At 31.7% G+C, this 21,978-nt stretch overlaps 1 protein-coding gene across 2 annotated transcripts in view; it reads left to right on the top strand.

Moving 5' to 3' along the window:
• The first annotated feature begins 520 nt into the window (after positions 1–520).
• LOC139512455 (sonic hedgehog protein-like) overlaps positions 521–21,978 on the top strand; it is a 72,220-nt gene continuing 50,762 nt past the window's right edge. The window contains exon 1 of one of the 2 annotated variants that reach the window (XM_071300064.1): positions 521–572. The gene's annotated coding sequence lies outside the window, so the exon portion shown is untranslated. The remainder of the gene's footprint in view (positions 573–21,978) is intronic. The other variant, XM_071300067.1, reaches the window with a different exon arrangement.

Here is a 21,978-nt window from a genome sequence, read left to right as displayed (position 1 = left end):
AGCAGAAATATCTCCTTTTTTATCAGACCTAGAGAAACTGGAATGATATTTTATAAATTTAGTATGACTGACTCTACAATTCATATGCATACAACTATTTTCTTTAATGTCGATTTTTGAAAACTTTGTTGCTCTTTCTTGCAGGATTATACTTTTTAAAGAAAATAAATACAGGGAATAAAAGAGATAAGTCATATATTTATATTCGGTTAAGGATTTAAAAAGTATTAAAAAAAAAAAAAAAATTCCGAGGAAATTGCACATAGGAAAGTCCCTCATCAAATGGCAAAATCAAAAGCTCAACCACATCAAACGAATGTATAACAACTGCCATATTTCTGACTTTAATCCACCCCCCCCCCCCCTTAAAGATCAAATACAATAATTTTGACATCCTTGGTGTTCTGTTGAGGTCATCTTAAGTTTCTGTAGAGTGTAAACAGTAGCGTGATCAGTGTAATCTATCTGTATCTTTCCGTTCGCACTTTACGTAAGGCTATACCTGTCAATTGAAACATTTACCTTTATATTACTTGATTTTGTACGGACTGGATTGTAATATTTTCATTAAAGTAAGTTGATTTTTTATTAGGATATTTTTTTTAAACATTGTTTACAAAAATAAATCGTTCAAATTGTGGAAACAAAAAGAATATCCAATGTATTTCTCTTTTCTCAGTAGCATATTTTTTTTTTAAATTGATGGAAATTATTTCTATGATGATTGGCATAATATTTTCAAGAAAAATAAATTGGAAACACAGAAAAGAATAATCAAAGATACCAGGTTTATAATTTTGTAATTCATACATCAAAGATACCAAGTTTATAATTTTGTAATTCATACATCAAAGATACCAGGTTTATAATTTTGTAATTTATACATCAAATACCAAGTTTATAATTTTGTAATTCATACATCAAAGATACCAGGTTTATAATTTTGTAATTCATACATAAAAAAACCAGGCTAATAATTTTGTAATTTATACGAGCTTGTTTTCTACTACAGACTTTTCAGTGGCGCTCGCATTAAAACAAATGGTAGGCCATATATAATACGGAGATTTAGAGCTTTTAATATATGGAATTCCGAAACGTTATGCCAAATACAGCTTACACAATCTACCTGGTGGTAAAACAACCTTAGTGTTTGGAATAGTTCAACAATGAATACATTGATATAGGAAGATGTGATGTGAGTGTCAATGAGACAACTCTCCATCCAAATAACAATTTATAAAAGTAATAAATTATAGGTCAATGTACGGCCTTCAACACGGAGCCTTGGCTTACACCGAACAACAAGCTATAAAGGGCCCCAACATTACTAGTGAATTGTACATTGTACATTTACAAAAAAATGAACACTTCAATGGTGTTTCATGTCAACAAAAACATGGTGACTTCTGGGTTTGTGATTATCTCAGATACAAAACGTCCACACCTTCATGGATACCAATAATCACCCGTCAAAAGCCTATGAAATATGGTTTCTCGTTGATGAAGACCATACGTTGCCTATACTATAAATGCTTACATCCACTTCATTTGAATTGTCGTGGGTAGTTATCTAATTGGCAATCAAGCAACTCCTCCTTTTTTATGCAAACAAGTTATGATTTAAAAACAAATTGATAAAAAGATAGTTCTAGATCATAGTGTTATTCGATATAAAATTGTTCATTCTAGCTTCGTGGAACTATTTGGTTGAACCAAGCGCGATAACTCAATAGCATATAATTGATGGATATTCTGATGATGTATTTGAATTTGGACAGTATTTTAAGTTCATTTGGTTTCTTTAACAGTAAATGATAAACCTAACAATCGTGTTCCGGAGCACCTGAGATCACCCCCTTTAGTTGGTGGGGTTCGTGCCGCTAAGTCCTTAGTTTTCTATGGTGTGTCTTGTGTACTTATACTTGTCTGTTTGTCTTTTTCTTTTTTAGCCATTGCGTTATCAGTTTATTTTCGATCTATGTGTTTGACTGTCCCTCTGGTATCTTTCTCCCCTCTTCTGTAATAGTTTGTCGGTTCCAATCTTACAATTTTATATTTATCTCGTTAGCTTTAAAGGCAGTTGTTTAAATTTAAGTCAGAATGATACAGAGAAATATAATGTTAAATCTTATTCCATCAATAACAGTTGTATTGTTTTGCGGTATTAATTATTTTGTTAAGGTTCTACTATTTCCACGACTTTTTTTGAATGAAAGTATTGCAAATGCAACATCTTGATTGCCAGGTATGAATTACATTTTTAGATTAAAATGAAATATAAGTATGTAATGATTCACCCTTTCATGTGCGATTCAGTAACTACCTAAGTAGCATACCTAATCATATTGTTACACAACTGTTCCGCATTGACGTCCACTTAATGTCATTAATGATAAATTACTATAAATTATTTCAGGGTATTGTATGGTATATCAAACTTAAATTTAGAAGTTAAGGATTCGCGACGTTACATTAATACTAGTAATAGAGTCGCACAAAAGCCACTTCTTAGCATATTTTGAAGACCGTACGTTACCCTATAATTGCTTAATTTTACAAATTATGACTGGGATGGAGATTTGTCATATTGGCACTCATACCACATCTTCTTATATATATTTAAGTAGGAATTCAATAATTTCTGCATATTAAATTGGGTTTTGAACCGGTAAATATACAGCAGCTGCCCGAACCGACAAATTTATTTAGTACAGTGCTTTGTTTTGCATTGTGAAACTAACTTATTAATACTTAATATGTTTCTTTACCTATAATGCTCTACCCATTTCTTAAGCTGATATTTTGCTTTTTTTTGTACATGCATATGTTGCATACTATGTTCGGAAGATTGGACTGTATGAATCCATTAATGCAAGTCATAAACTCAACCATACTTCTCTTCTATCCAATTCATAAATCGATGCCACTGCTGGAGGACATAAGGTTCATCCCGAGGAAATCACTCGCGCATAAGTATCAATGCTTCTAATAAAACTTTGAATCAAATTCGAAACACTGAGGTTTTTCTACCCTCAGACGTAGATGATCTATCCGTATTTGGTACATATTTTTTGTTTTTTATATTCTTCAACTTCGTGTTGTATTGAGCCTTCCAACTTTTTTTTAATTCTAGCGCCAATAAAATGTCGTCGTATCGGTATGTAAACAAAACGTACGTCTGGTAATGAGTTTTTTTTTTTTTAGATAAATCTTAATAGAAAAAAATGACATACTTTCTAGGTAGGTTGCTACACGATATCCGCTAATATATGGTATGGTTATTGCAGTGTCTTTGTGTTTTGCTGTTTTTAAGGTTGAATTTAAAGTTCGCGCTGTTTTTAAGGTTGAATTAAACTTCGTTTTTAAGTAAATTATTGCTTATATTTTATTATTATCAAAGAATGCGACGTATGTAACTTCTTTTAACTTATAAAAAAAGACTTTTTTATAAACAGATTTTTTTTTAAAACCAATGATGAATGACAACAATTTGCTTACAAAATTTATGGATATTCATGTATGTTATTGTGTTATTCTTGTTAAAAGTTATTTCAACAAATCACTCAAAATGAAATGCAAAAATAAATAAGAGAAATTCAAACTATTTACGCAAAAACATATGAGTTATGATCATTATTATTGGAGCCTCAGACATTAGTTTTTAGTCAAGTTAATAAATTGTTTTTAGTGTAATACAACGCAGGGTTTTTAATTATACACACGAGTACATGTATACTAGTTAAGCACAAACGAATAAATAACAAAAATATTTTACAATGTGAAGACAGTCGTTTTACATGATACAGACAATTGCGATATCAAAGTGTATCCCCTTTTTGCAACTCACTGATGACTTTCCGCAAGGTTTTTTTTACATTTTTCTTTTTTCTTTTTTCTAAATTATACAAAGAATTTCAACCTTACAATTAAATTTGAAAAAAAAGTTTAAGAGATGCCAGATCATTTATTTGCATTTTTTAAAACATTTTCTACATCTAAAACATTAGGATAATTATAACAAATTTATCACTTCTTCACATTTTTGTAGAACCATTCAAATACTCCATCGATCTATTCAACAACATAAAAAACATGAAAAAGGATCAGCATAACAATAGAGTTACTTCCCTTTATATAGTAATACTAATTAGGGATAAAACTATTCCACCAATGATTTTCTGTATAAACAACAAAAACTAAAATAAGCTATGACTATACGGTATGGATTTTGTTTGCCAGCTATGCATACCGTCTCCCATAATGGCTTATAGCCACATTCATTTAAACTCTGATGGATTGTTGTCTTATTTCAACCATATCACTTGTGCTTGATGTTTTAAGCATACAAAATGTTATAGTTCCTAATAATTGGAAGGCTCTATTTCAATATTTCTGAAATTGTTTTTTAAATGACAGCGTACAGTATAAAACATTGCCAAAGTACCAATTTTAACAGAATATGAAACTGATTTCAGCGGGCAAGACACATGTTTCTGAAATATCTTGTAACAAGTTAGTTCAATACTATAAATTTGGAAAGGCCTTAAGGATGTACTTAGGTGAGGTTTTGGAAATTGGTGTCATATGTTTGGACTCCTTGCTTTTTTCTACTATATAAAGTAAAATATTTTGCCCCATAACACCCATTTTTCTTTTTATAAAAGACTTAAATAGCTCATAAAAGGTCATTTTCCCAAAATTTAAGCAGATTCTTGATTTCTGTTCGATCGATTTGAGACCAAAATAATACCAATTGAATACCGAGTCAGCCTTTTGCCGCCATTTTTTAAAACTCAAATATCTCGAAAAGGAGCTCCATGAACTATCAATATTTTATCTTATTTTGTTCCTATACTGGTGCTCTTTCGACTGCTAGTATATATTTTAATTTCTTGATTTTTAAAATTTCACCTTAGTATATCCTTAAATAGTTATCAAAGGTACCAGGATTATAATTTTTAAAAACGCCAGACGCGCGTTTCGTCTACATAAGACTCATCAGTGACGTTCAGATCAAAATAGTTATAAAGCCAAACATGTACAAAGTTGAAGAGCATTGAGGACTCAAAATTCCAAAAAGTTGTGCCAAATACGGCTAATGTAATCTATTCCCGTGATAAGAAAAGCCTTAGAATCATATTCAAAACAGTGTGGCTTTGGCCATTGATTGACGACCTTAAAATATCCCATTGACTGGGACAGATTAGGTGAACGCTTGTCTGTAACGATCACTGCTCACTACATACTTATTATAGAATTTAATCTGTGGGGTCACCAAAGGTTCTAAACGCCTTTAATGATTAAAAAATCGAAAAATTAATCAGGAATAACTTCATGTTTTGATTTATATTATTGATAAAAGTCAAAACATCGTGTTATTCCTGATTAATTTTTCGAATTACTTTATTTAGGTTTTGAGAACCTTTGGTGGCCCACAGTTTTAGTATCTTTCACAAGTACATAGTGAGCAGTGATCGTTACAGACAAACCTTCACCTAATTTGTCCCAGTCAATGGGATAATTTAGGTCGTCAATCAATGGCCACAGCCACTGTTTTGAATATGATTCTAGTTTTTTTACTTATTGTAGAATTTAAACTGTGGGGTAACCAAAGGTTCTTAACGCCTTCAATAATAAAATAATTCGAAAAATTTATCAGGAATAATCTTTATGTTTTGATTTATATTATTGATATAAATCATAACATCGTGTTATTCCTGATTAATTTTTCGAATTACTTCATTTAGGTGTTGAGAACCTTTGGTGACCCCACAGTTTAAGTGTCTTTAACAAGTACATAGTGAGCAGTGGTCGTTACAGAAAAACGTTCACCTAATCTGTCCCAGTCAATGGGATAATTTAGGTCGTCAATCAATGGCCACAGCCACACTGTTTTGAATATGATTCTACATAGTGTTGTAATTTTAGTGGTATTTGTTAACATTGTCATAAAGCGAAGTTGGGCTAGACATTAAACAAGGTTCAACCCACCTTTTGTTTTGCCCGTCATTGTTCCTGATGTTCCTTTGTTTTCCTCTTATAGTTGAGATGTTTCTCTCGGTGTTAGTTTGTAACCCGGATTTGTTTTTCTCTCAATCGATTTATGACTTTTGAACACTGGTTTACTACTGGTGCATCCATTTATTCAAATAGGTTTTTTGATTGACAGCAAATATATGTATGGACTGCAGCAAAGGTATTTTGTTGTAAGACTGTTGTCAATATCTGCAAAATGAAATGGAAGATATGAAGAGCTAGTGTTTTTATGAATACAAGAACGTTTGCGACGAAATTCAAGTACATTGTTTCTTATATTTGACAGACTGTGTCTTTAGAACATATAAAGTACATTATTAAATTTTTTATTCTGTTTTTATTAATCCAAGTGGTCAAAATTGGTGTTATCACTTCTTTTCATCCGAAATAAAAAGTAAAAAATAATTATTCCTGTCATAAACAAGAATAGATTTAATTATTTCCTTAACTTTATGCCTTAAACTCGCTATATATTTTTTTCCATCTAAGACCAGCTGAAGTTCAATTTAGTCTGTTAAATATCGTTTGACTATTGACAACTACACATTAAGTAGTACCTAACTGACACCCTTGTCAATTGACTAAAATTAAGTATTTAAAGGAACAAAAAGATTCGTTTTGTACCATAAATACTACCATAGTCGACTTCATTAAAAGATTTATTAGATAGACAATATCTATTTGACACTGGTTATTTTATAACATGACTGTCATGTGATACTGTTGTAAATCAGCTGACTATGTCACACTCCACTTAATTTCAGTTGAACAAATACAAAATAGTATTTAAAGTTAATTAAATTAAACAAATTATCTTTGACAATATTGTGACAGAATGACAGTGTAGTGTAATAAACGGTTGACCCAAGGAATTGTCCTCAACGTTTTGACTGTCGTAAAAATAGTTGCTTTTAAAAGTATGAAAATGCATCTTCTAAACTTATGAGTTATATTCGTACAGTTCAGCATCCAATATGTTAATACCTGTTAATACATCCTAACTTTTTAAAAAGAGGGACGAAAGATACCAAAGGGACAGTCAAACTCATAAATCTAAAACAAACTGACAACGCCATTGCTAAAAATGAAAAAGGCAAACAAACAACAGCACACATGACACAACATAGAAAACTAAAGAATAAACAACACGAACCCCACCAAAAAAACTAGGGGTGATCTCAGGTGCTCCGGAAGGGTAAGCAGATCCTGCTCCACATGTGGATAGTTTAAGGGAATACATTTAACTCTATTCCATAAAAATGAAAGTAACAGCTTATGAATTGTTTGCGTTCGAATGATTGTATCTTTAAAAAATTGCAATCCGAAGATGTAAAACTTTCTAAACATACGAAGAGCTAGTTCATCAAAATGAAAATGCAAGAAGAACCACTTACAATCAACTTTGCCTGACGAAGTTGGAATCTTTTTTTTTAAATCAGGATCTAGATTTTAGATGAGTAGCCTTCTAAAATTTACTTCTACTATAGTTGTAGTAAGTTTTCGTTTATCGGACAAATAACTCCAGAAAAGTCTGATGTTTATAGATTTATATTCATAGCAAATATCAGCTTCTGAATCTGATGTATATTTTCTTCAGTTCTGAATCTTATTTAAAATGAGTTACGATTTTTACTGATTACGTAGTACTACTTTCGATTGTCAAGTTTGGTTGATTCAGTCAATCCTCAGAACATTGTTTTTGTATAACGCTATGTTTAAAGCTTATGCAATTGTTTTGTTTTATGATTAATCATTATACTAAATATATATAGTATGCGTAAATTTATAAAACAAAAGACCTCTTAGACAATATTTGTGGGAAAATACTGAATGAACAGAAATGAGTCGTACTAAAAATGTTATTGATAATTATATACCGATAGCGTAAACTGGGAAATCTACACGTCAATTAAAGTATTACATTTCATACTGTCTTTATAAGGTTTCAGTAGAAGTTTGTTGTTACCAACAAGCTTATATTGCAATCTAATAAAGCACCTGTATAAAGAACATATAAAGATATGATGGTTATCAGTCTCTACAAGGTTGTGATAAAACAACAGAAAAAGACCTGATATAATCAGATTGTTTGTATAATGAGGCGTTTGATCTTGGGTATCTGATATTTGTAGTACTGCTCCCACATTTATACCATAGTACACAAGGCAAGATCCAGGTGTGAAATCAGAGTCGTATGACAAAGAAGTCTTGTTAATACTATTGTATTTATCTAGTGTAATATCATCTTTGAATTTCAACAGTATCAAATACCATTTTACAACCCAGCAGCATTTGAAAGCAATAGCCGTGATTTTTTAATTTATTTCCTTAAAAGGGTTAAATATTTTAAGTTGACTATAAATCTCGTTCGAGTTCAGATCACTAGTTAATTGATATTACTTCTAACAACCCGTCCTCCTTAAACATCTGAAACATATCAAAACGTATAGATTACTTATATCATCCAAATCAGAAACAAACAATTTCTGTTTCATTTTTCTGTATGTCATGCAGTCTATTTGATTTAATTAAAATTCAAAAGGGATGATATTTAAAACCACATTATGTCAACGGATATCCCTCTTTTACAGTTTATTATGTGAGCATGTTTACACGTTTAGTCTTTATCTAAATATTGATAAGTTTTTCTCATTCCACACAAAAGAAACAAAACCTTTGATCAAAGTCAAAAAGAGCCTTTCATAAAACTTTGTTGCTTTTCCACTTGACGTGTTGAACTAAGCGATGATAAAAATCACTCATCCTTTGTATGTATATTTCATATTTTAGAGGTAAAGTGTGAAAAATGTTAAAGTCTACAAGTGATTCATTAATTTTAAATTACGTACCATATATACAAACGAAGGTTCACTCCTTGTCCTGTTTTACTGTATCGGTTATTACTGGTGTATGTCATCTATCACGCACGCCTCTCTTTTTATTAAAAAAAATGGCGACTTACAAATGTTTCATCTGCTTTTGGTTAGTTAAAATAAACAAAACTGTCTCGTCATTTTCACACGAAATGTAATGAGTTTTTGTCTAGTGTTTTGTTTAAATCCTTACATTTTGCAGTATCTTCCCAACTCCTCTACGTTTTAGCACTGATATTTGAAAGGTAGGTTCACTTTCATCTCATTTATACTAATATCAATGCAGTTCATAATTAAAAATATGTACCCAAATGGTATCTTAGATTCAATCTGCAACTAAAGAGTAGGAAAATATAGAAATTTTCAATATTATTTATATAAGGAATGAAGTTGTCTTTATTGTTTTAATCAGCTAGAGTGAAGTCTTTATGTTGCCAAATATGGTTAGAACCTAGACAAATGGTAGTGTTAATTTGAATCATGTTGAAAGCAATGCATTGGTTTCTCTCCTCAATACCATTGAAATCGAGAAGTCCCCCTAGTTTTGGTTCCAACTAGTAAAAAGTAAAATCACAAAAAATACTGAACTCCGAGGAAAATATAAAACGGAAAGTCCCTAATCAAATGGCAAAATCAAATGATAAAACACATCAAACGAATTGGCAACAACTGTCATATACCTGACTTGGTACAAGCATTTTCAAATGTTTTATAGCGCTAAACCTCTCACTTGTTTGACAGTCGCACCAAATTCCGTTATACTTACAACGATGCGTGAACAAAACAGACATAATCGATATAATAGTCACAATATGGTTACAGCAGTCATCACTGTGTTACATGTTATAACATGTATTCTATTAAATAAGGCGAGACAACTATCCAGCAGAGTCCAAATGACTTGTATGTTAGCAGCTTATCAGTACTATTCAGAAAATGCAGTACTATTCTGAACCATTTCAGACTAGTAGTCAGCACCTCGGTGTTGACATGAATATCAATTATATGGTCATTTTTATAAATTTCCTGTTATAAAACTCTAAAATTTTCGGAAACTAAGGATTTTCTTATCCCAGGAAAAGATAATTTTAGCCGTATTTGGCACAACTTTTTGGAACTTTGGGTTCTCAATGCTCTTCAACTTTGTACTTGTTTAGCTATTAAACTATTTCAATCTGAGCGTCACTGATGAGTCTTATGTAGACGAAACTCTGGCGTATTAAATTATAATCCTGGTACCTTTAATAACTATTAAGTATCATTTTTATACAGGTAAATATTGACTACTTGAATAGTCAGAACATAGACTGAACAGACTTTAAAATTGACTGCAGGAGAATTGTAGAACTGTGCTGCATTAACTGCAGTGGATAAGTCTGAAAATGTACTGAAAGATTAAATATTGACTTATTATTCTTTTCGGATCAAAATAGCTGTTCAGATCAAAATAGAATTACATTCGAGACCTTTTGTAAGTCTTTCATGCATATGTACCCCCCCCCCAAAAAAAAAACAAAAAAAAAACAAAAAAAAACCAAAAAACCAAACAAATTTTGATTACTGAAATTAGCAGATTCCAGTACAAAAATTACTTCATGGCTTCAGTAAACTTATCTTATAGGGTGATTGATATATTCAATAAAGCATTAGTGTCACACTGACAATGTGTACCATACATTTGACGTAATCACATTTCCATGTTATTTTCTTTGATAACGATATATTTGTATGAGACTTATCACTGAATTATACTTATCATATACAACACGAGGGGTTCCAATATTGAAGCTATAACTACTCATCCTTCAGAAAAAAATATACTTTGTTGCGCAAACTTTAGTTTTCTTTGAAATGGTTTGTGGGTTGTTAATCTTTTAGTTAGGATTTTGGCGATGTTGGTTGCCTCTTTTGTATCTTCCGAATTTGTTTTTGTGATAATTTTAACTATAACTATTATCTGAAGAGAGATTTGGTTACATTGACCAGACCAAATTTGCCACTACAACCATGTTATAACTTAGTAATTTGTGTAGACTGGTTACGTTTTGGAACTTGAGCCAAAAGGACAAAGTAGATGAATTCTTTATGATGTCATATTCACTTTTTGCTTATGATTTCAAGTAAATATATATAAACGGCAACAAAGAAACAATGAGGTAGAGGAAAATGAGTATATCTTTCAAAATTGTTTTAATTACTCAGTAAATCTCAAATTAATGATTATTCGACATATGTACATTAATGAAAATATCTCGATGTTGATGATATTTGGTAGTCTTTTTCTGCTGTAATGCAATAAATGTAAGAAGTTTGAAGACCTGGTGCCAATATGTAAGACAAATGTAAAAAAAAATATAAATACTGATTTCAGACAGCCTAATTTCTTATGACCATCTGTAGGATGTTATTTGGTAGATGTAAAATACTCTTTGATTTTCGAATTTTACATAAGGGGCACAACAACTTCAAGTTATCATGCATGGTCCTTAAGTACACGAAAAGACCAACATCACGATTTTACATAAAACATAAAACGAAAAACAAATATAACAGACAGGAACCAATAAGCATCTCTGGAAAAGGGTAGACGCTTAGAGAATGTGACGAGCTTAAAAATGTGCGAGAGAGCTCATCTAAGATCATGTGTGAAAGTGATGTTTCGCTATTATAGTATTGATGATTTTGATATGGTTTTCGTTTGATTATTTCTGCTTTAAAAGGGAGGGTTACCATACTTTTTGTCAAGACCAAACCTAACGCATATATTTTAGAAAAACTTCTCTTGCGTATTAAGTTTAGTTAGAATAAAAACAAAATGGTTTGCAGTTGCAATTGTTGTATCTAAAAATGATAAATTATGATAAGAAAATATTCTTGGCCGTTTTAATACACAACAGCATATTTTGAATTACAATCATTATTTAGAAGAAAAAAAATGAAACATGTACCTGCAAAAATGACGTTATCACCTGAGGTGTAATGTGAATAATGGCAAGTTAATTTGACATCTGTCAAACTCCCACCACATCATAATATAAGGCGCAACAGGGAAATATTTAACTTCGTTAGAAGATATAAACGACATATGACAACCTTTGATTTAATAACTGCAGTTGAAAGAATTGTTTACCTTTTATTCGTATGCAGTTTTATTGAAAACAGTATTAGACATATGATATCGTTATCAAATATGGATTCGGTCATTGTTATAATTACATATATAATCAAATTGGGAATCATTACTTGGGATATTTTATAGTTATGTGATACACATAGGAAACAATATGGTATCAATCGGCAATTAACCTTATATCTCCCTTTTGCAACGAAAAAACTCTCATGTTCTATTCACTAATTTTTCAATGTACACATTCTTGAAGACTTAAACAATTAGTTTTTATTTGATAGATTAATACAAATTTGAAAATGGGTTTTCCTTGCTAGATATTCTAAAGTTTAAGGTATGTATTACCTTTATAAATTTTCAACGGCGAAAAATCTTCAAAAAGATAAATAATAGTGATGGGTTTTAGCAAAATTTGGAGAACATTTTTTGAATGTGAAAAAGAATATATAAATATAAGAAGATGTTCGATGAGTGCCAATGAGACAACTCTTCATCCAAGTTACAATTTGTAAAAGTAAATCATTATAGGTCACAGTACGGTAACACTGGGCCTTGATATACACCGAACAGCAAGCCATAAAGGGCCCAAAATATGACTAGAGTAAAACTATTGCTGTAGTAGACATGTACTATTCATTCAGTTGTTGGTTTTTTTCTAACGCCTTTCGGTGATAAGTATTGGTCACGTGCTTAATTGACAAATGTCCTTTTACCAGAGTCTACATCAGTATGTGAGCCTATTCTTCTGGTAGGAGTCTGATGTGTCGTTTTATATCTTTAATATTACGAAGTAACATAAATATCAGTTGACATGTACCATATACCGACAGTAAGGTTAACACAATTGAAACAGCCTGAATTCCAAACTGAAATTAAGACTGTCGTTAATATATGTATGTTTTGCTATGCATTTCTACAATTCCTGGAAAGCTAACAGACTAATTGGTAAATTTATCTGAACTGAATAATACTCGACTAAATAAGAACAGTCTGAAATGATTATTAGTGATAACTTACATTTACCAATAAGTTCTGAATTAAAATCTGAACCATATCTGAACAAAAAGAAAAATACTCGACCAAGTTTCAGCGATGTTTTTGATGTACTGAACGTTGTACTGACCCTGAATAATAATTGAACAAAGTGGGACAACACATGTCCAATTTATAACCGTACCTATTCGGTATTGTACTTTGTAAGACTTACTAAATTATAATCCTGGTACCTTTGATAACTACTTCACCAAACTCAAGCGAGTCCGAACTGTAGTCGACGAAATCATTACCTAGCTCGTTAAGGTTTGAACTGTTCTTCATAGTTTTTAATCGAACAACAAAAACGCAGCAAAAACGAAAATTTAGAACAGAAAACGCACGTTTCGTTTATAAACAGTGGTATACCGCTGCTCAAAAGTCACAAATCGATTGGGAGAAAACAAATCTGCAACACAAACCAAAACCAAGGGAAACTATAGAGGAAAACATAGGAACAACAGGAACACTGAAGTGTAACAAGAACAAATGTAAACATACATAGAAACGACCGTTATATTATATACTCAGGCTTATATATTATTACGATAAACTCACGTTTCGTCAACACAAGACACACCAATGACATTCTAATTAAAAGAGGGAAAAACCAAATCAATCACGAAATTGAAAAACATTGAACAGATCTGAATTTCGAGTGAAGTGCAGACAGTTGGTTGTGTTCCTTTCGGCTTACTATTTAATACGAGGAATGATGGTCTGTGCATATGACACATCTGATAAGGTCATGTTTTTCCAGACCAGAGATTTAACATTGAGTTTACTTAAGTCAAGTATCTGGCTTGTTTAGCATTTCGTTATTTCTTATTTTGCGGCACATTCATCGTGTGGTTTACGAATCTTGTCCGATAGTAGGTAAGGTCATCAGAAATATGACAAAACCGGCAATAATGACTGGTACATAATATAAGACACGCATGGTTTATATCTTAAATAGATAACATGTTGAGGTTTTTTTTAAGTTGAAACATAGGGAAATTGTATCGGTTTACCACGTAAAGATGACCGTTTAACTCGTTACGTAATGACTTCAGTGGGGTTTTTAACATACTTCAGTATTTCTTTATTATATATTATTAGATTAAAGCGACAGTAGTTTACTTGATGTTCAAATCTCGTATGCCGATTTTGAAGAGACACGGCAAGGTACCAAAAAACCCTGAAAGAATCGCATGAACTCCAAAAGAACAATGTGTTAGCTTTCCTTATATGTATACATCACCTGCCGAGCGAAAATAAGTAGTAAGCGCGTTAGACATCGACACATCGATTTGGTCAACCATTCTTGAAGGTGACCGTAAAACAAATTTATCGTCGATTAAATATAAAATAGAAGGCCGTTAGTTGTCTCGTTTGAATTGTGTTACATTTTCCATTTCGGGGCCTTTTATATCTGATTATGAGGTATGGCCTTTGGTCATTGTTAAAGGCCGTACGGTGACATATAGTTGTTAATTTCTGTGTCTTTTTGTCTCTTGAGAAGAGTTGTCTCATTTGCAATCATACAACATCTTCTTTTTAAAAGCTCACAAGATAACAGTCTATCAAAATTATTATGACTTTACTCCCGACAGATTCTTTTAATTTCGAGCTGGGAGTCTGTATTTTTTTTTTTGTCGTAAATGGTTTCCAGTTTGTTGTACTTATTTTTAAAATGTATATAATGTGTGATTTTTATCAAAAATGTTGGTTTTTTTCTCATTTTCATGGTTAATCTGGAAATATTAAAACATCTAATGCTAAATAAAACTCGTAATTAAGATTCACTGGTAGTTTAATTGAAAGATTGACATCTTGCTCTGTGACTACTGGAATGCCCCTATATGACCCTGAAGCTTTTATTTTCAAGATCATGGTCTGGTTTTACACCCAGCGTTCATAATCTATTTTGAATTTACATTCTCCGAATGGTCATATACTAAAGTTACCTATGTAGGGTGGCTTCATTTCACAATTGGTCAGATTTACATGTTGTGTGACTTAATGACAGAGCAAAATTTATTTCATTTTTATTATTATTTTCTCTATGTGCTTACAAGGTATTTTACCTATACAGGTATTGGATACTGCAGCGGTGTTTTTTTAATGTTGATTTCAAAAACTGTGTACATCTTGAATTATCATTAGAGTTACACAGACCTTTGGTTTCATTGCTGTCTTGTCTTTGAAATTTGTTATGTGCTCGTAGTTCTGCTACGGTCTTGTATTGCCGTGACAATGTGCAATACATTTGTTTTTGTTTTTTTTTGTTTTTTTGTATTTTGATTTTAAATGTTAACAGTTATGCCGTCTATCGATGGGCTTATGACAAGCAGCCTCCTCATAACTAGTATATATTTTCTGCAAACACAAAGAGACGATACCATTCTGAGATTTATTAATTCTGTCTTCCTTACCACGAACAGCTGGTATCGATATGTTTACTACAGTTGAATAGAATGATATGGTGATTTTTGAAATAAGGATTGTACATTTACGTGCAAATTCTTAATTAATCATTGTTTAGTTTTATTACTAATAAAGCTTGAAAGCTGGTGTTTAAGATGATTAATCTACAACATATTTCGATCGCTCTGAAGTGATCAATTGTAAACATCTTCATTTTGTGTTCGTTTAGCAAAAAAAACATGAATAAGGTTGTAACAGGTGGTTTCAAACGATAATGAAAGGTCGATTATGTGGGTCATACAGTTCAATTCCGAAGTTAGTAGATTTCTAAATGAAAGATAATACATATACATATACGTTACATAACAAAGTATCCATATATATATCGCCATTTCGTTTAATATTAGAAACTTAAATCAGGCCGCTTGTTTTTTTTAGTTGTTTCGCGGTTTGTTATCTCGGTGGAAGGTATAACTTACAAAACAAACCCAGGCCAAAATGAAAAAAACGGAAAGACCAGTAACAGTCTTCAACACAGTTAACAAAAACAATTTCTATTGAGTAACGCAAACAAATCCGATCTATGATTGTATTATATGGGTTTATAGTTTCTTCTCCATTTGGAACACCCGTCTCGTCACTCGTTTTCTAAAGTCGATATAATGGCATCATTGCATAACGTATTAACTTAACCTAAGACACAGTGAAGTTCTCTGATACAGAATCATAATCGAAAGTTAAAGTTCGAAATGAAAATGTGAACAGGTTTCAGAATTTTATAGGACAGACAAGTTCATGATTGATGGAAACAACAGATATTTAAAATAAGATTCCACATAAAAGCACAACCGAAAAATAACAAAATCAAAAACTCTAAAACTTACATACTACAGCTGCTGTAGCTAGTCCAACTCCACTGGTGGAACCTGTTCTGCAATTGATCTTTAACTAAAGTCATTACTCCCTTGGGAACAGTTGAGTGTTGATATTTTTGCTTGTTTAAAAAGACATTGTCAACACCTTTTCACAGCATCTGAAATTTCTCCTCATTTTTTGTCGGGTTAAATCTTTAGTTTTCTATACACCGTATTTGTCTTTTCGTTGTTTTTCCTTTGACAATAATTTGATCTGTAATTTCTTTTTGCAACTCCGTCTTTCTCTTTATCTATAAATGTGTTGGTATTTATCAAGGTCACAAAAAAGTCACTTGTCACAAATTTCATCTTTCAGTGTTGATTAAAGTTGGACTTGAATATGATTGCTTTAATTTTAAAATTGACCAGTTATTAGTTTTGGTTTTTCAAAAATGTAAAATCAGTTGAAATGTTTGAAGGAAAGTTATCAGCGTTCTTTCATTTTTTGTTTGATAAATCAAAACAAACATTCCATTCTGCTAATTGGGAAACGATACCATCCCCTAATCCTTTGCGGATTTGACAAAAAAAAGCCAATATTTCAAATAGCACAAACCTAGCTTTACTTTGGTCACATTTGTAAGTTGTGAACCTTGAATTAAAATTGAGAATGGAAATGGGGAATGTGTCAAAGAGACAACAACCCGACCAAATAAAAAACAACAGCAGAGGGTCACCAACAGGTCTTCAATGTATCGAGAAATTCCCGCACCCGGAGGCGTCCTTCAGCTGGCCCCTAAACAAATATATACTAGTCCAGTGATAATGAACGCCATACTAATTTCCAATTGTACACAAGAAACTAAAATTAAAATAATACAAGAGGCTCCTGACTTGGGACAGGCGCAAAAATGCGGCGGGGTTAAACATGTTTGTGAGATCTCAACCCTCCCCCTATACCTCTAACCAATGTAGAAAAGCAAACGCACAACAATACGCACACTAAAATTCAGCCCAAGAGAAGTCCGAGTCCGATGTCAGAAGATGCAACCAAAGAAAACAAACAAAATGACAATAATACATGAATAACAACAGACTACTAACAGTTAACTGACATGCCAGCTCCAGACTTCAATTAAACTGACTGAAAGATTATGATTTCATCATATGAACATCAGGCACAATCCTTCCCGTTAGGGGTTTAGTATCATACCATCATAACATATATGAGAAGAACATAACCCGTGTCATGCCAACAACTGTTTTTAGAATAAATGTGTTTAGTTCCGATGCAAAGACCTTATCAGTGACTCAATATTAACGCCAAAATATGCAATCTTTAATGACTTGACAACAGTATCGTAATTATATCCCTTCTTAATAAGTCTATTCAAAGGTTTTGTAAGTTTCTGAGGTGAATACTGACACCTTTGTGCTTTATAAAGAATATTTCCATAAAAAATTGGATGTGAAATACCTGAACGTATTAGAAGTCTGCATGTTGAGCTATATTTACGAATGATGTCTTTATACCGATGATAAAATTTAGTAAATGTTTTGACTAGTTTGTGATATCGAAAACCCTGGTGTAATAATTTTTCAGTAATACATAAATTGCTCTCGTTAAAATCTTAAACATTGTTACATACAAGAGCGAATCGTACAAGTTGAGATATATAAACACCGTAAGATGGTGACAAGGGAACGTCACCATCTAAAAACGGATAATTAACGATAGGAAATGAAAAATCATCCCTTTTATCATAAATTTTAGTATTCAGCTTTCCATTAGTGAAATAGATATCAAGATCGAGAAAAGGGCAGTGGTCATTGTTAGTATTAGCTTTATTTAAAGTAAGTTCAACAGGATAAATTTCATTAATATACATACTGAAGTCGTCATTATTGAGAGCCAAGATATCATCCAAATATCTAAAAGTATTATTAAATTTGTTTATCAGATGTTGTTTCGACATAAACATTTTATTAAATTTGATAAATCTACTGTTAAGAGATTTAAGAAATGTATATAAAGGTATTTGATATGATATTTTTGATAATGTAGAATAACATCTAATTCATTCACACCAATTGAATTTGGATACCATGCATTTATCATGCCTTTCAATATCACATGGTCAAATTGCTTTAAGGACCCCCTCCTTAATTATTGAAAACAATCAAATCTGCATTGCCAATAATATTTTCGTGAAAAAAGGTCAACACAATCGGCAAACGCCCTCATACATTTGTAGGTGTATTTAATACATGTGCCCAAATTATTTAATTTCTTTTAAAAAAAAACAAAAAAAAAAAACATTGAATTTGCAAAAACGCGCATTGATGTTTGTCGAAGTTAATTGATTGATACATAAAAAATTCCAGATATGTGTCTTTAGGAGTAATATAACCCCTTCTCATCAATAGTATTGTTTTTTGTTACTTTTGTAAAGAAACATGTTAACACATTTTATTTTCAATCGTATCAAACGGTTATCTAAACAAGAACAGTGCAAGACAAATGGTTTATTTTCTCATTGAACAAATAGATAAACAAATAGTCTAAGATAAGTTGTTATGTCACTAATGTTGTCAACGCATTTGTCTAATTTGTCTCGTCACGACACCAAAATATTTTTTCTTCAGTCTTCATGATTTTTCTAACTTGAACTTCAAAGTAAACTATCCAGCTTTAAAATGTTTCACTGTAGACAAAACATGTATTTCGAATCTATGAAACTTATCAAACAATGGGAAATTTATTGCTTTTATCTCATTTGGAACATTTATTTTTTTGGCCGCAGTAAATTTTTTTCTAAGGTTAGTACTAATGATAATGTCAATATATCCTGTCTAGACGAAACAGCCTTGTAGTATAATCTAATGAAATGTCAATGGTCAATCAAATCATTTGTTTAGATTACTTATACATATACAAAGCTGACACATTTCTAACATACAACAGAGAGAAAAAAAAACTGTGCCTGTTAAAGAACAATTTGCTTTGGTGGATATGATTGTGAAACGTTATTATTGCATATACACCTGTCTATAGATGAACAAGTTGTATATTGGACCGTAGATGTGTTTTGCTATCTGCATCTTTGATTGTTCATTTGCCAACTCCATTCGTGCTAGTAACAATCAAATTTAAATCTTTCGTGACAGTTCTTAATCCTTTCTGATTTCTTGAATTTGAAATGAAATTTCATACGTCACTGTATAACACTTCAATAGTTAGTTATCCTTGACTAAAGTCTAGGCACATATGTATGGGCTTATTTGTAATAACATTAGAAACACGACGGGTGTCTCATGTGGAGATGGAACTGCTTACCCTTCTGGAGCACCTGAACCCCCCCCCCCCCCCCCGAATTTTGTAGGGTTCGAAATGTTCAGTTTTCTATGTTGTGTTTTGTGTACTATTGTTTGTCTATTGGGTTATTTTCTATTTTTTTTTAGCTATGGTGCTCTCTGTTTATTTTCGACATATGAGTTAGAATGTCCCTCTGGTATCTTTCGCCCATCTTTGTAGCAATTATTTAACTTTTTTTGTATTTTGTAATTTTTTAAACAAGCTGCTGAAATGACCGTTTTGCACTCATCTTTCAGTGGTAGTACATTGTCATGATTGATTGAGGCCATACAGTGGCCTTAACATTGGTCTTTGAATTTTTGTCTTTTATTACAAAATAATGTCACCTGTCAATATAATTTCTTCCATGTGCTCTCTAGACAAGAATTTAATAATGATAAACTACTTTTTAATTGGATTAAGATTTATTTTTTAAGCAAGAAGGGTTAAATGTCTTGAACTAACTGTCTTTTATGATTTTATGAAATTGTACTCGAATTTTAAAAAACATAAATAATTGATTAGTATAATTAACTCACTTTTTTAAAGGAACTTCATAATCTTTTGTTTCAAATTTAATTGCATTTTGATTTAAGCGATTATAGATGTTAACCGTTTTGGAAATTGAACGATTTTACTATGCAGTCCAAATCCCAATACTAACTATAGGTTAGGTCGTTTTTTGTATTACTCTCTCGAAGAGTAACAATTGTAGGCAAACAATTTGTTTTCGTTCATTTTTTGAACAAAATTTAGGCCATTAGTTTTCACGGTTGAATTATTTTACATTTGTCATTTCGGGGCCATTACTAGCTGGCTTTGCTCATTGTTGAAAGTCATACGGTGACCTATAGTTGATAATTTCTGTGCCATTTGATCTCTTGTGGAGAGTTGTCTCATTGACAATCATACCGCATCTTCTTTTTTTATACATTAATTACATGCTTTACACAACATCGAATATTTAAGATTAAAAACTTTTCTCTCTGTTGGGTTACAATACTTTAATAATTATTTTTCGTTTATACAAACCATATTAGAAAAGAAAATTGATAGATTTATTTTTTCTTAACGTACATTGGCAAATATCCAGGACAAATTAACAAAACATCCGATAAGGAGGCAGTATCATTGGCACTCATACCCCAAAATGTACAATGTCTGTGTCTGTCGGATTGACGAAGGATGGAAATATAGACAGCAATTGAAAGAAAAGAAGAATACATTAATAAGGGTGTACTTTGATTACATAAGAACCTCTATAAGAGTTGTTACAGGGGTTCTTTTGCGTGCAGAGAGGATATGCCACTTTCTCTTCACAATGCATTAGATATAGCGACCACCTTTCTGGTCAGACGTGGATGTGTATTAACATTTGTTTTATGTCGGTTTGAAGGAATCCAGTAGAACAGACCAACGGGGGGTATTTTTTGACATTTAAGAGAAAATAATCGGACGTTTTAGCGCCTTAGTATAACGTGTTTTAAAGCAAGATTTTTTAATTATATTAGCGAAAATTTAAATGATCAATGCCCATTTTAGCATATAATTTTAGATAATGTACTTTAATGGCTCTTGATACGCATATATATGCAATATTGTTTTTAACATTGCAGTAGGAACTATCTCATATTATCTTGTCCAGATTAATGTACACATTCAAACATACCTCTTATTTTGATAAATGTTGTGGTTTGCAGTTGATGATAGTATCCAGAAAAATGTAAACGGCTCTATGTCAACTATAACATGTCTCATTATAATGAAGCATGCAACGACACTGGAGTCGGTTTCCCCCAAAAAAATAAACCTTAACGACTAAGATTGGTGGTAAGTCATGAACAATTCAGTATATAATGATCAATCTTAGTCGAAAGTTTTTTTTTTTGTGAAACCAACCCCTGAACCGTTTATTTATTTGCTTTGAATAACATAGAACCTCATCTCTAACCTTAGGTGGAAACATAGAATCTTCAGTTACATATTATTCGGTCAGACATAATGCCTATCAAATAACGGTTGCCATTACACATTGTATTTTGCCTTCGTCTGTATTTTTTTCATCAACAACATTCATTTTCATGATGAACCATTGTTATAATATTGTTATAATACAGGTGAACGGATCAATTTTGCGCTAAAATTGACTGTAATGTTTGCGCTAACTTGTCCCCTAGTACTTCTTATTTTAAAACGTCCTGGGTCCATATCTGTGACTAATTAACTATTGATGCATTTAGAATTTTGACAGTGCAAACAGTTAACCAGACAAGTCAAATCAGAACTGTA

Source organism: Mytilus edulis, chromosome 2 (genome assembly GCF_963676685.1).
Source record: "Mytilus edulis chromosome 2, xbMytEdul2.2, whole genome shotgun sequence".
NCBI lineage: Eukaryota > Metazoa > Mollusca > Bivalvia > Mytilida > Mytilidae > Mytilus > Mytilus edulis.
Note: the sequence above shows the minus strand (reverse complement) of the source record. Positions and strands in the feature narration are given on the sequence as shown.